At 34.7% G+C, this 13,117-nt stretch overlaps 2 protein-coding genes across 3 annotated transcripts in view; both read right to left on the bottom strand.

The window, feature by feature from the left end:
* The window catches only part of LOC136037856 (dual specificity protein phosphatase CDC14A-like), a 51,934-nt gene extending 49,852 nt beyond the window's left edge, over positions 1-2,082 (bottom strand). Inside the window, exon 1 of one of the 2 annotated variants that reach the window (XM_065720703.1) lies at positions 2,004-2,082. The gene's annotated coding sequence lies outside the window, so the exon portion shown is untranslated. Of the gene's footprint in view, positions 1-1,928; positions 1,957-2,003 lie in introns of those variants that run through there. The other variant, XM_065720705.1, reaches the window with a different exon arrangement.
* An 8,286-nt stretch (positions 2,083-10,368) lies between these two features.
* LOC136037855 (plastin-1-like) overlaps positions 10,369-13,117 on the bottom strand; it is a gene marked incomplete in the record, with an annotated part of 96,211 nt that continues 93,462 nt past the window's right edge. The window contains 1 exon segment of the mRNA XM_065720702.1: positions 10,369-12,881.

The raw sequence follows: 13,117 nt of genomic DNA, 5'->3' as shown, positions 1-13,117 counted from the left end.
AATTTGAACTAAAGAGTAATGATGGCAAAATGCTCAGAGTGTACAACTCATAATTGTGTTTATATATATATATATATATATATATATATATATATATATATATATATATATATATATATATATATATATATATATATATATATATATATAGGTAAATTTGTATTTTACAACATAATTTAGCAAGGATGAAAGTGAATACATCATTTGATGCCTTTACATATATCAGTAGTTGTTTCTGGGGACAATTCTATTCTGATTCCATATTAGGGTCCCAAAAACTAAGACAGTCTGTTGTTGCATAACTGCAAATTGGAAGTGCACATCCCAGCAAAATTGGTGTCAACTTTGGCAAGTTTCTGGCTCTTTTTAAAATTTTACAGAGTTGTTTTGAAAACAGTATTTTACAGTATTTAAGAGTAAGGAAAGTAATAACTACCACTCCCAAATCAGCAACAAATGACAATCTTTAATTGATAACCAGTTTTCTTTAAAAAATACTTTTAGACTAGGTCTTTTACCTAGGGTAAAAGAGCTCTTTATGGGAAAGACCATTTTTGTTTGGGATTCCAGAAAAACAACAATGGGTTTTTGGACCACCCTTATTTTAGTTCAGCATGATCAATGTGAGGGCAGTAGCAAGAACCCTACCTCCTTGGTCAAATTTTCACCAATAACTTGTTGGCATAGATTAAAAATGTGTGTTTTCACAAGCATTGAAAAGAAAAAAATATATTTGATATTGTTCTTTATAGAATAAATATCAAGCAAAAAAAGTTATATTATTAGAATTGGAAGAAAATAAGCTTTCCATTAACATGTGAATATAACTGAAACACTAAAAGGGGTAAAATTCCAGTTTAGTGACTTCTTGCTATCTTGGAAAGGGGTTAGGTTGGGAAAATGAAATTTTCAGGGACAGGTCTACAGACCAAAGTATATCCTGAGAAGGTATTTTAAAGTAACCACCTCCACTCTTTCTCCCTCTAGAGGGCCCTGAAATTGGCCTACATGACAAGTCTATACCTATTGAAATTTTGACAAAACAACATTTTACCTTAATTTTCAGTTACCAGTTACTTTTTCTCTGCCTTTAGTTCTGAAAATGCAATTCCTGTTATTTTAGCAGAACTCTGAGCCATATCAATGTTTTTTTTTTCAAAATTTAGGAAATGTATTTCCATATCTTTAAAACCTTATAAATTGGGATTGAGCAAAGTTGTGAAGCTGAAAACAATTTTGTTGTACTTTATTCAAGCAGAAGATTTATTTTGCAAGATTTCACTTTTATAACAGAGATACTTTTAAAGGTCATCAAAGGTCAGGACCCTCTAGAGGGAGAGGGAGTGGAGGTAGGTACTTTGAAATACCTTCCTGGGACATACTTTAGCCTGTAGACCCATCTCTTAGGAAGTAGGTAGCCTAACACCTTAGGAAGGGTGAAACAAAATGATGTCCTTTTATGAAGGATATCAGTCAACATTTTCAAAATTTCACAGTGTTTCTTTTGAGTGGGCCTGTAGGCCTACTCAAAAGATGTAGACTAGTAATAACTGTCTTTTATTTGTTTAGCATATTCCTTTCAGGTGAGGCCAACCAACCAACCATTAGATATTTGGCAAATACCTTCTTTAGGGATTACTGAGGCTTTTGATTCATTACTGAGAGTGTCAATCACCTTCATCAACTAGGCCTAGCCTACAGCAGCCTAAAGGAAGCCCCTTGTCTTAGAATTTTACTTATAGGTAGCATAAATCTCAAAATTCAGTTTTTCCTTTTGTAACACATATCGAGGGTTTTAACCTATGCTTAATTAGAGGTAAAAAGCTTATTAAGCCAATTTTTAAAGTTAATTCTCAGGAGACCCAAGGGACACAACCCTCAAAAACATTTACCATCATGGTAAATTTATCTAAACCTAATATTGTAACCTTTCATGGTTAAGCGCTCAACTAAGTTTTTATTAATCAAGCGAAACCCTCAAAAAACTAAAATAAATAACTCACAAAATTTGGAATTTAAACATCCATTTATAAAACGTATTTGCCATTTAATGCCATCTATTTTAAAATACGTATAGCTAGCGATAAAATAGCCAAAATCTGCTGAATATGAGCTAAAAAACACAAACAAGCTGAAGTTATTAAAGATTGCCGTCACTATTCATAAAAGAAATTCTTTTGTGACTGAAATTGTAAGTTTTTCCAAAAAAATGATAAACCAACCCCGTTTTCATTCAATTTCAATCCTAAATCAACCATAGAATCTGCACAGGCTCAAATGGCTTTACGACTTTACTTTGGAAGCTATTTCTTATCAAATCCCAAATGTTTCCATTCCATGTCGCAGATCTTGCAATGCAAGGAACTAAAACCTCTGACAACTTCTTAATCGAACGTAATTCGCTAACAAAAACATAACATACTACAAAAACATAACAAAGTAGCTCAAATACCACAAACTGCTATCCTTAGTTAAAAGCCAGGCTGACCACACCCTCACATAGGTTTTTGAACTCTTATATGCTCCAAGATAGTCCAGTGCTTTGAATCCAAGAAGCCGCTAAATGCATATTGTGGTAATTTCCCCAAACACATCTAATCAAAATTTTGAGATAGCCATTTTCTTCAGGGTAGTTGAAAGGTCCAAAAGTTCTGTATTTGAGGATGGCAACCATTGGAGGATGAGAAAGGTTATAACTTATAACCTTTGCCCCCGGGTTTTTGGTGATTATGTAAATTCCGGGCGTAATGATATACAATTGTTGGACTGTTTTGAAAAAAAAACGGCAATCTCAAAATTTCGATCGGTACTTCTGGAGGAAAAAAGGGTGTGAGGATGACCTATTGCCCTCTTATCACTTTTGACTATTAAAATTGGGAACTGTAACTTTCCATTTCCAATCAAGTGAGCCAACACCAAAGTTTATACAACCATCCTCTCCATAAGAAAATGCTATGCCACCACGACACAACTTACAAACCTTGCTCCCGGAGTCTGTGTTACCCCCCAAAGGCACTTATATGATACATGGACTATTTTGAACAAAATAGTTATCTTAAAATTTGATCAACTTGATTCGATCAAAAAATATTGCGTAGGGGAGGGCTATTTACCCTTCGATTACTTTCGACTCTTAAAAGAGAACTACAATTTCCAACATACCATCAAATAAGCCGTGTTCGAAGCTAATACGACAACCCCTTATAGTCATACCTTATATAATCCTAGGGCACGACTTACAACCCTTGCCCCCGGGCTCTGGGTGGTTTTGTCAACCTTGGAGTTTTCACTTTATGACCTTTGGTCTATTTTCGAAAAAATGGCCATCTAAAGTATTCGATTGGATTGATTTGAGGAAAAGAGGGCAGCGTGGGAGTGGAATAGTTGCTCTTTGATCACTTTTGACTGTTAAAAAAAGATATAGATCTTCCAACTTCCAATCAAAGGAGCCCCATCAGACTTTTGTATCATTAACCCTTCCATACAGACCGTATATGCCCCTCGGACATAACTTACATAACCTAAACCGGGTCACAGGAATTGTGACGACCCGGAAGTTCTAGCTGTCTGACTTTTGGATTATTTTGAACGAAATAGCTATCCCAAATTGTTGATAGGATGTATTCGGATAAAAGAGGGTGTGTGCGGGGGGGAGGGGGGCTAGCCATCCTTCATTCGCTTTTGATTCTTAAAAAACAACTAGAAATTTCAATTTCTAAGGAAATATATATACTTATATACTCCTGAAGAATATATACTTATATACTTACATATACTATATACTTATATATATACTATATACTTATATACTATATACTGTATACTTATTATATACTATATATACTTATATACCCCTGAAGAATAGCTTACAACACTTACCTCTGGGCTAGGGGGAGATGTGATGACCCTGGAGTTTTTTTTTTATCTGGTCTTTGAACTATTTTGGACGAAATGGCTCAAAATCTTGATCAGATGCATTTGGAGAAAAGAGGGCGTGAGGGTGGGGCTAGTTGCCCTTCGGTTATTTTTGACTCTTAAGAGGGGCACTAGAACTTCCCATTTCTGATCGAATAAGCCTCCTGCAATGTAAGAGCTGGTGGCAAAATGTGTTTTTTAAGAACCAGGGGTAATTTTGTACATTCACTTTTCTTTACCGTAATAAAATAAAATTTCAGAAAGTAAAAATAGTGCTCAAAATTGATTTTTCAAAATCTAGGGGCAGGAGTTCAAGGAGGAAAGCCTAGCCCCAAATTAACATCTCTGGGTGGGAAATGCAAATTCAGAACTTTTTTTCAAAATGAATATCATGAAACGGAGCTTTCCTCCAAAGTTTACAAAATTTTCGTAATATAAATGAAACGATTTTTATTGGAAATTCTACATCACCTTAAGACTTGGGGCGTGTTGTGAAGACAAACCAGCTAAAACCAGTATGAAGATTGAAAAGTATTCTCAAAAATAAAAAATGAGGCTATTTAATAGCAATTTCCTTTCTGCACTTCTCCACAGCAGCGATTGCTGGAATTTAAGCCAACAGCAAAAAAGATGGATTCTTGCCTTCAGAAAATTCTGAATATCAACTGGAAAGATCACCTCACTACATAAACAGTGCGATCTGTCTCTGGCAAGCCCATAGTTACAGACGTTATCAGCAATGAAGGTGGTCATACCTTGGGCACGTGACCTGTATAAAGATGATAGGATCCCTAGACAGATATTGGAATGGCAACCTCAAGGAAATCGCGAGAGAGGTTGGCCAAAGAGCAACTTGCGTCGCAGATATCAAGGGGACCTTTTCAACATTCAGATGACGGTACAATTCCAATGGGAAGATGTTTCGGTGGCAGCGCACGTGCAGGTCGACTGGCGGATTGTCGTGGATTCCCTGCGCAACTTTGGAGGCACAGGAGGGTTTAAGGTAAGGTAAGTTAACTGAGCCGAATGGCACTTAATGAAGAGAACAGATTTTGGTACATGCATTCGTAAAATAGAAAATTCTTTTTTTTTCTGATCTGCTTAAACAACATAAGGCACGTTAACAGGACTGAGGCAACCAACATTAAGTAACAAAAAAGAAAAAACATTTGACTGTTTTAAAACAACCAAATGTCACTTCAGGATTATAAATATGGGAGGGATTGTAATATATTTATGAAAATTCAGACCCTAAGAGGATGTTTCCAAAGGTAGAGAGAGGAGTGCAGGAGAGGGTAGAAAGCAAAAAGGAGGATTCTGGACGCAGGATAAAAAAAGAATAATTATTAGTACCATGTGAAGCAATAGCTCACTATCAGCAAATTAATTTTTTTTTTGTGTGTGAGAAAAAACAAATGACGCACAAAATCGTATAATATAAAAAATAAATTCTTGCCGTCTATATAGGTTTATCTAACTCTGTACTATTGGTATCAAAATTCCATTTTTTAGAGTTTTGGTTACTATTGAGCCGGGTCACTCCTTACAACAGTTCTTTACCACGAATTGTTTGATCAGTACTGTTATACAGTTTAGTTTCCATTAATCTTTCAGTGACTGTAATTAGCTGCGTAATTATAATAATTAGTTTAAAGTAAAACAGTTCAAAATAGGAATGAAACCTTTTAATTGACAGTGAACAGATATAAAATTATTTAACTGGATATTTCGAACACATATACAGTGTTCATCATCAGCAGTAAAACTGGACCAAGTGTAATTAATTTTTCATCAAGGACCTTAACGTTACAAGAAAAGTCCCTATTAGAAAAAGGGCCAAAATTTTGAGTTTTACTGCTGATGATGAACACTATATATGTGTTCGAAATATCCAGTTAAATAATTTTATGTCTGTTCACTATCAATTAAAAGGTTTCATCCCTATTTTGAACTGTTTTACTTTCGTCATGGAAAGGTAGTGTGGTCTTCGAAGTTATCTAATAATTAGTTTGTTATGGTAGATTGTTAGAATGAATATCACGCCAGTTAACTTTCTTAAATCCAATAAAGCTGACTGCACAGGCTTCATCTAAGAACCAAAATCTAAGTGAAGTGTTATAAAGAGAAATAGACATATCAATTTTTTTATCCAAGATCATAGGGGTGTTTGAAAAAAAAGCGCAGAGGGGGCTGGTTGCCTCAGTCCTTATTGGTCTTCTATTTTATCCACGAAAAAGTTCTGTGACATGGGGATACATTTATATTTTTATTTATAACATATTTATCTTTTTTTAGATAGTCATGAATGAATAAAAAATAGCGACTAAGACCGCACTGCCTTTCGATATCAAACAAACACAAAGTAGAAACAATAGGAAAATTTCAGTTGAAATATAATTCAGAGGAAATATCCACTGAATTCCACATTATTAGAAAGAAAATCCCTATTTTTCTACTTTGTGATTGTGTGAAATGAATAAATTTGTCATTTTTTCGAACTTACACTAATACGCAGGATTTTTTTTTAATTTTCGAACGACAAAAAATAAACAAAGTATATATGGGGTTTTGTCGACTTCCGTCATTAAAAAAAAAATTGTAGCATAGGAGAGTTGAGACAAAAGAAGGGATGGGATTCTCTCCTATCTACGTTCCCCCAAACATGGCCTTACATAGCAACAGATAGAATTCCATAGCAGCAGATAAGCATCAAAACGAAACTGTAGTTGGTTTGCCCCCCCCCCCAAAACAAACACACGAATACAAGGAGTTACGGTGTGGGGTCCATCTGCTATCTACACAGCGTACCTATTACGTGACATAGAGTCCGTCCAGAAAAGAGCAACAAGGATTATACTCCAAAACCGCAATCTACCCAATGCTCAAGCCTTCGCTCCACTTAAAGTCCGGCTTGAACACCTTATTCAGCAATGTGGAAAATCCGTCCTAGCCAATAAGAGCTACCGATCAATGCTACCCGAACCAGCCCCTCCCAGTAGCCGAAATCGATTACAAAATAAACTTCTACCCCTTAAAGTACGAACTAATCGTTACGCCAACTCATTTGTGCCTTTCTTCACATCAGTTTTCAATGCTGAGTTGTAGTGTGTGATTTTTGTTGAAATGTATGATTTTGTAAAAAAAAAACTGAATTTAGCTATGCTACGATAATTTTTAAATATACCAATCTCTCTTTCTCTCTCTGGTATATTTAAATACAAATAATTAACATAAAATATTTTAAAGGGTAAAGACCTCAATTCTTCCAAGAAAGAGGAGAAAATATGAAGCTCTAGATTCACTGAGCAAGTTGGCAACAGCAGAAGGTACCTCGGGACAAATGAATCCACGCTGAAAGCTTCACTGATAAGATGGAGCAAAACACTTAGTTTCAAGCTCATCTATAACGACTACTTCGAATAGTTTGCAAGAGTTGATGAAAGATAATAGGTCGGAACAAAGTGAGTTAAAAAGTAGTTTTATCCTTCTTGGGAATATGGGTGACGTCACCATTGCAGAATGATGACGTGATAGTCCGTAGGGCAAGGATTATCTGTGTGACGAATGTTAGATGCTGCACGAAGGAGCGGCCCCATATATCCCCCCATGTATTTTCCATACGTTTCTATTACAGGTAATAATGAAGATAATCCTTAAAGACAGTTATATCATCACTAACATAGACTTCAGTCATCCTACAATTTCAGGTAGCAACCAAAAATAGCACTTCTTGGAATAAAAAATACTGGAAAACATAAAAATCTACATGGCCGAAATCTAGCAGCCAGAGGTTTAGAATCCCTCTTTTTAAGTGCAAACCCTCTCAGCCCGTTTAGCAACCTGGCAAAGGGCAAATCACAACTCTTAGCAACCAAAAATCAAAAACATGTTTTGAAAAAAAGATTTTTATACAGAAAAATTGTCGTACGAAGCTCATTCGGAATTAGTAAATTTTATTTACTAATAAAAGTATATGTACAGTAGTTCCCATTCAATGAGGCTTTAATTCCTCCCTTTCTCTCTTTTCGCATCGATTTTCTTGGCATAAGGATAAAGAATAGAATTTTAAAAACTTTATAAAGTCATTTTAAGGGGAGTAAGTTTATTTTTTCTATTTTTGGGAGTTCAAACACTATATCCTATTTCTATTTTTATAATTTAGGTAATTTTTCAAATTTGCGGGAATATCAAAAATTAAAAATCGTTGAATATAGCTGGTATCTTTATTTATGTTCCAGCAAATTGGTTTGAATGTGGAAGACCTTTGAAAGGCTAGGCCACACACCCTATAAAATTACTCCTCAGTTTTGCCACTCCTATCTTTTGTTTAAATACTAAATTTTCAAACAATAAAAAAATAATAATTTGTCTCAAACCTGTATTGTTCCATCAGGAGGTAAAATTATATTGTTTTCTAGAAGATATTCAACTGAGCTTGCATGCATACCTAGTATCTACGATTATCTTTTTTTTTTAAATTAACTAAAAGTAAAAAGCGGCTGGAGGGCAGTCCCCCTCCCTCATACACCCTTTTCCCCCAAATTCATGTAATCAAACTTTTGATTTTTTTTTCAAAATAGTCCAAAGATTAAATAACTATAACTCTGGGGTTGCCACACCCCCTCCCAGCCCCTGGTGCAAGGGTTGTAAGTCCTGCAAGTTGCCCGTCGTTAACATATAAGGACTTTTATTGGAATTAATTTAAAAATAAATTTCCACAAAATTAGTTTTCAAAAAAAGTAAAGATACATTAAGAAAAAAAAAAGAAAACTAAAATTTACTTGCCAAGCGTAAAACTACCATAAATCACCGTCAATAAATAATCGAAACCCAAAAGGAGCAGAAACAAACTTGAGTAGAGATGACGTTCAATACTCGCTAAATTTATTTCGTTTACAGTTAAAATTGAAAAGCCGATTAAATTAACACAGTAAAAAGAATGAACAAATACCCCTTTGAAGTGAATCTTTCAGCGAATGGGTTACAAATGGGTGAACGCTAAGATCCATCTGGTCGGTGCTGACGCAACAAGGAAATTAATCTTAAGGCTGAGACGAGATGTTGTTTTACTATAGAGTTTAATATTGACTCCTTACTTAATACACTGAAATACGACCTTGATGAAATGGGATTTGCTTGAGCAGTCATAGCCAATTTTGTTCCCTAAGACTTATACAAGTGGCAGCACAGAAGTAGATATAAGAAGCAAAAACTCAATGAAGCTTTTGGTTCTTTGTTTAGACTATGGCTTTTAGTCTAACCCTTGTGTTCTAAAAAAGATCATATTTGCTAGTTTTTGCTAAATCATTGCGTCAACATAAAACATTTAGAATTCCGATGATAAGTTAACGAACTACTTATTGTTCTTATCCTCAAAAGCTTGTCCCATTTGTCATCCATGTCTCAACAAAAACTAAACATCTGAAGTGATATTAAAATAAAAACTCTACATGGGAGATACCTCTTTTACCTCTTATGAAAATTATTTAAACCAACACCATCTGACTTCCTTGGAAATAAGACGACATAAGTATACCGTGGCCTTTGAGCTAAAATGTCTCTTTAACCACTAGATTTCTCTAGTGGTTAAAAAAGAAATGTTAAATAGAATGTCTATTTAACCACTTGAAAATTCTCCGATATCTTCTTTTGTCAGCTTGCAGTAATTCTTTCTAAGGACACCAATGGGGGGGGGGGGGGAGATGAAGTGAGTCATTGTAGATTTTTGGTATTTGTTAAGCATCCTTTAGTTTATATAATAATATAATGTGAGCTATACATTTGCACATTAGGGGGGGGGGGGTAAAGCATTTTGACAGTGCCACTAACCTAACCCCCTAATGTGCAAATATACAGCCCAAATTACACAAGTCCAACGCATTCTATCTAAGTCCAATGCATTGTATCGTCCGTCACTTGTTTTTGTAGCTATGAAACCAGTTTTCTGAGATGCATCCTAAGCGTAATTCTTGATCGTGTACCGTATTATTAACACAACCATACTTTTTACACTGTTTTCACAAAAAAACAAAAAAAAAAAAAAAAAAAAAAACGAAATTACCACAACCAGTTCCCAATTTAGATATAATGCTTATTACACCTTCATTTAACAAAGACAAATCCGTGCCCCAGCCCCCCTATTTTTCTCCACTGACACCCCTAACACTTGCTTCTTAGAATTTTCACCATTGCTGTTTGTTTTAGCTCCCTGCATGAGTTTATTTAAATTTTTCTTTTTTTTTCAATACTGACGTGATCGTGTTAGTTAAGGTCTATTGAAATGAAAAAAAAATATATAAGATGGGGAGTCGTCTATCGGTCTCCTACTTTGCGCACAAAGGAGGTGTACTATATATAGATCCCTCCTCTATTGTGTTCATCTGCCTTTTCAGACAATAAATAACCATAAAACTAACTATATCTTTCTTTCGAAAATAAAACAACCATAAAATATGAACTTAAAACTAATTTATATCGAATTGACAAATTATAACAAAAATTACGGCAAAATAGTTACAAATACATATGACCAATACCAAGGGATTTTTTTTTTCAAACGAGACACTTTAGGCAAATTATTTATGGGATCGTTGTGAATTCTAACGAAAATTTACAAGTTTTATATCAGAGGAGGGAAAAACGACAGAAGGGAGGGATTCATCCCTATCTACTGTCCCCTGAGCATGGCCTTACATACATAGTAGCGGATAAGCGTCAAAACTATTCTCGATTTGGACCCAAAAGCAAAGAAAAATACAAACACAAAAAACCTATCTGGCACATATAGAAACGAATAATTAACACAAAATATTTTAAAGCTAAAACACAATACAAGAAAAACAACAAATGCAAATTGGCCTGACTCATCTGAACAAAAAGGATTCATCCGAAAAAGACAGCAGTTAGAATTAAATCAAGGGAATACGAAAAAATCGTAATAAATTGTCAAAGACAAACAAAAAAGGCAAATAATCCCAATAATGAATGAAACACATAAAGATTTCTTAAATCATAGTCACTCCTTGACGACTAACGTCATCTGTTTTGTACAGGAAAGTTCTAAGCTTCTGAGGCTCCCCCAATTCCATCCAGGGTTTAACACATGTGGAAGATGCTTTTTCTTTGGACACATAAAAATTTGAAAAAAAAAAATCAAAGAGAGAACTTTGGAGTTTAGCCAGAATTAAAAACTACAAATAAGTAAAAGTAAAAAAGAATCGTTTGGGCAGCTCACAGAGAGGTCTAATCCCTCTGTCGAAGCGAAATCCCCGCTAAGATCCTTTACGAGCCACGACTACACTTTTAATGACAAAACAAAAAACTTATAATTTGGACAGTGATGGTAATTTGTGCTTTGTTTGGTGTATAAAATAGTTTCTCAAGGTACTAGATTTATGCTTATAGTAATTAAAAAAAAAGAAGATAATTGATTATGACTATTTAAGTAATTTAAACTTAATTATTGACAATTTGCTTAATGACTATTTAAGCAATAAATAATTACTGAAAAGCAGGCACGTGCCTAAAGCATAGAGGTGGAGGGGCGTTTCAGGGTCACTCCCTCTAGAAGTCTTCAGATTTTTAGTCCTTTCTGATTTCCTAAGCTTTTATATAATTTGCATCTTAACCCCCCCCCCCCACAGTTCTAGCTCCTGCATCTACATCGGAAATATTCAACTTCTCTTAAAGAATATATGAGGCGAGTCAAAATTAAACCCTTTGAGTTTTGAGATAAGATTAATTTAAGGGAACCCTTTTAAACGTCGAGGACAAAATACTAATAGTGTCATCATCCAAGGTGAACGGGCGTAGTCATAGAGTATAGATAGGGAAGGGATAAGAATAGTGTCGGTTCCAAGGGTGGGGAGGAGATATACCCTTAGCTTTTATTCTAAAGTTATTGGAAATCAACCCTACAACTACGATGAGCAATAAAATATAGTCATCCAAGTTCTAGATAATAACCAACCAACCCCCTTAAAACAACTAGATTTGCTCTTTCGTACACAATATATGAAAAAACTAAGGCCTTAAAGATTAATTGATCTCAGATTCAATCTCAATACATGATTTTGATAATTGCAATTTCTCAAATAGCTTGTTAGACAACGTATCTCAAGTTGGTATCATACCACTACCTTAAAATACATCAAACGTTATTCGAACGTCAATTTGTCAAGAATGTTCAAGTCTGACGGTACCAAGACGTTTTTTTTTTTAATCAAACCTCGTAACGTTAGTCCCAAATGTCATGAAGAAACTGCCATTCTGGTCTACTGGTTAAGGCACCGGGTTGATATTGCAAAGATTATAGTTTCCCATTAATGGCAGATTTTTGAAAAACATACTCGCGATATTTTTGAAGTTCGCATGTTAATTGTACGATGTGACCGAATCTGCAGATGAAATCAAATTACCAAATATTTACAGCTCTTTATTACTTAAGCGTATGTAAATGTAAGTTTGGGAGAAAAGCATGCCTTCAACTTATTAAAATGAAAATGTGGAAATAAGACATTTAAAAAATCTCAGGGGGAGGGGAGGGTGACCTTTCATTTCTTTTCGATTTTGTGAATGAAAACTAAAAAAAAATCTTCTTTTAAATCTATGAGGGGGCAATTCCTCTCCTCCTAGCTTAAAAATTTGCGTGCTTGGTATCACTCCACCATTTATAGTGATATTATTTCAACATCATAATAGTTACGTTTAATTGCCGAAGTTCCAGCTATTTCCAGTTATCCACTTAGTATCTTCTCTGCTGGGTAATACACAAAATATCTTCCATACTAGATGAAACTAATAATATTCAAATAAACCTATTTAGCTACATGATTTTAGTGAAATAAACAAGTTAACAAGTGCAACTGAAATATACAGCAAAAGGCATTTACAATGTTGAACATAAAAATAATAGACATAAAACAGAATACAGAAGCTTGATACGAAATTCAGCTTGGCTTGTAAACCTGAAACAAAGGAGACGAGTTCAAATAAACCAATACGAAATAATGATCAGCACTCAGAAAGTTCAATAAAGAAGTGGATCAAGTTTATAAATTTTGATACCTGTAATTTTGGCACCTCAAAAGAGATGGCACCTCAATATTTTTCCGATCCTTCGTTAACTCATCTGCAGTAATTTAAAAGGCGATACCTTTATTGATGGAGTAAACAAGCCGACTAATAGTAACCAGAAAGCTCA

Source organism: Artemia franciscana, chromosome 17, assembly GCF_032884065.1.
Source record: "Artemia franciscana chromosome 17, ASM3288406v1, whole genome shotgun sequence".
Taxonomy (NCBI): domain Eukaryota; kingdom Metazoa; phylum Arthropoda; class Branchiopoda; order Anostraca; family Artemiidae; genus Artemia; species Artemia franciscana.
This window is presented reverse-complemented; position numbering and strand designations above follow the sequence as displayed.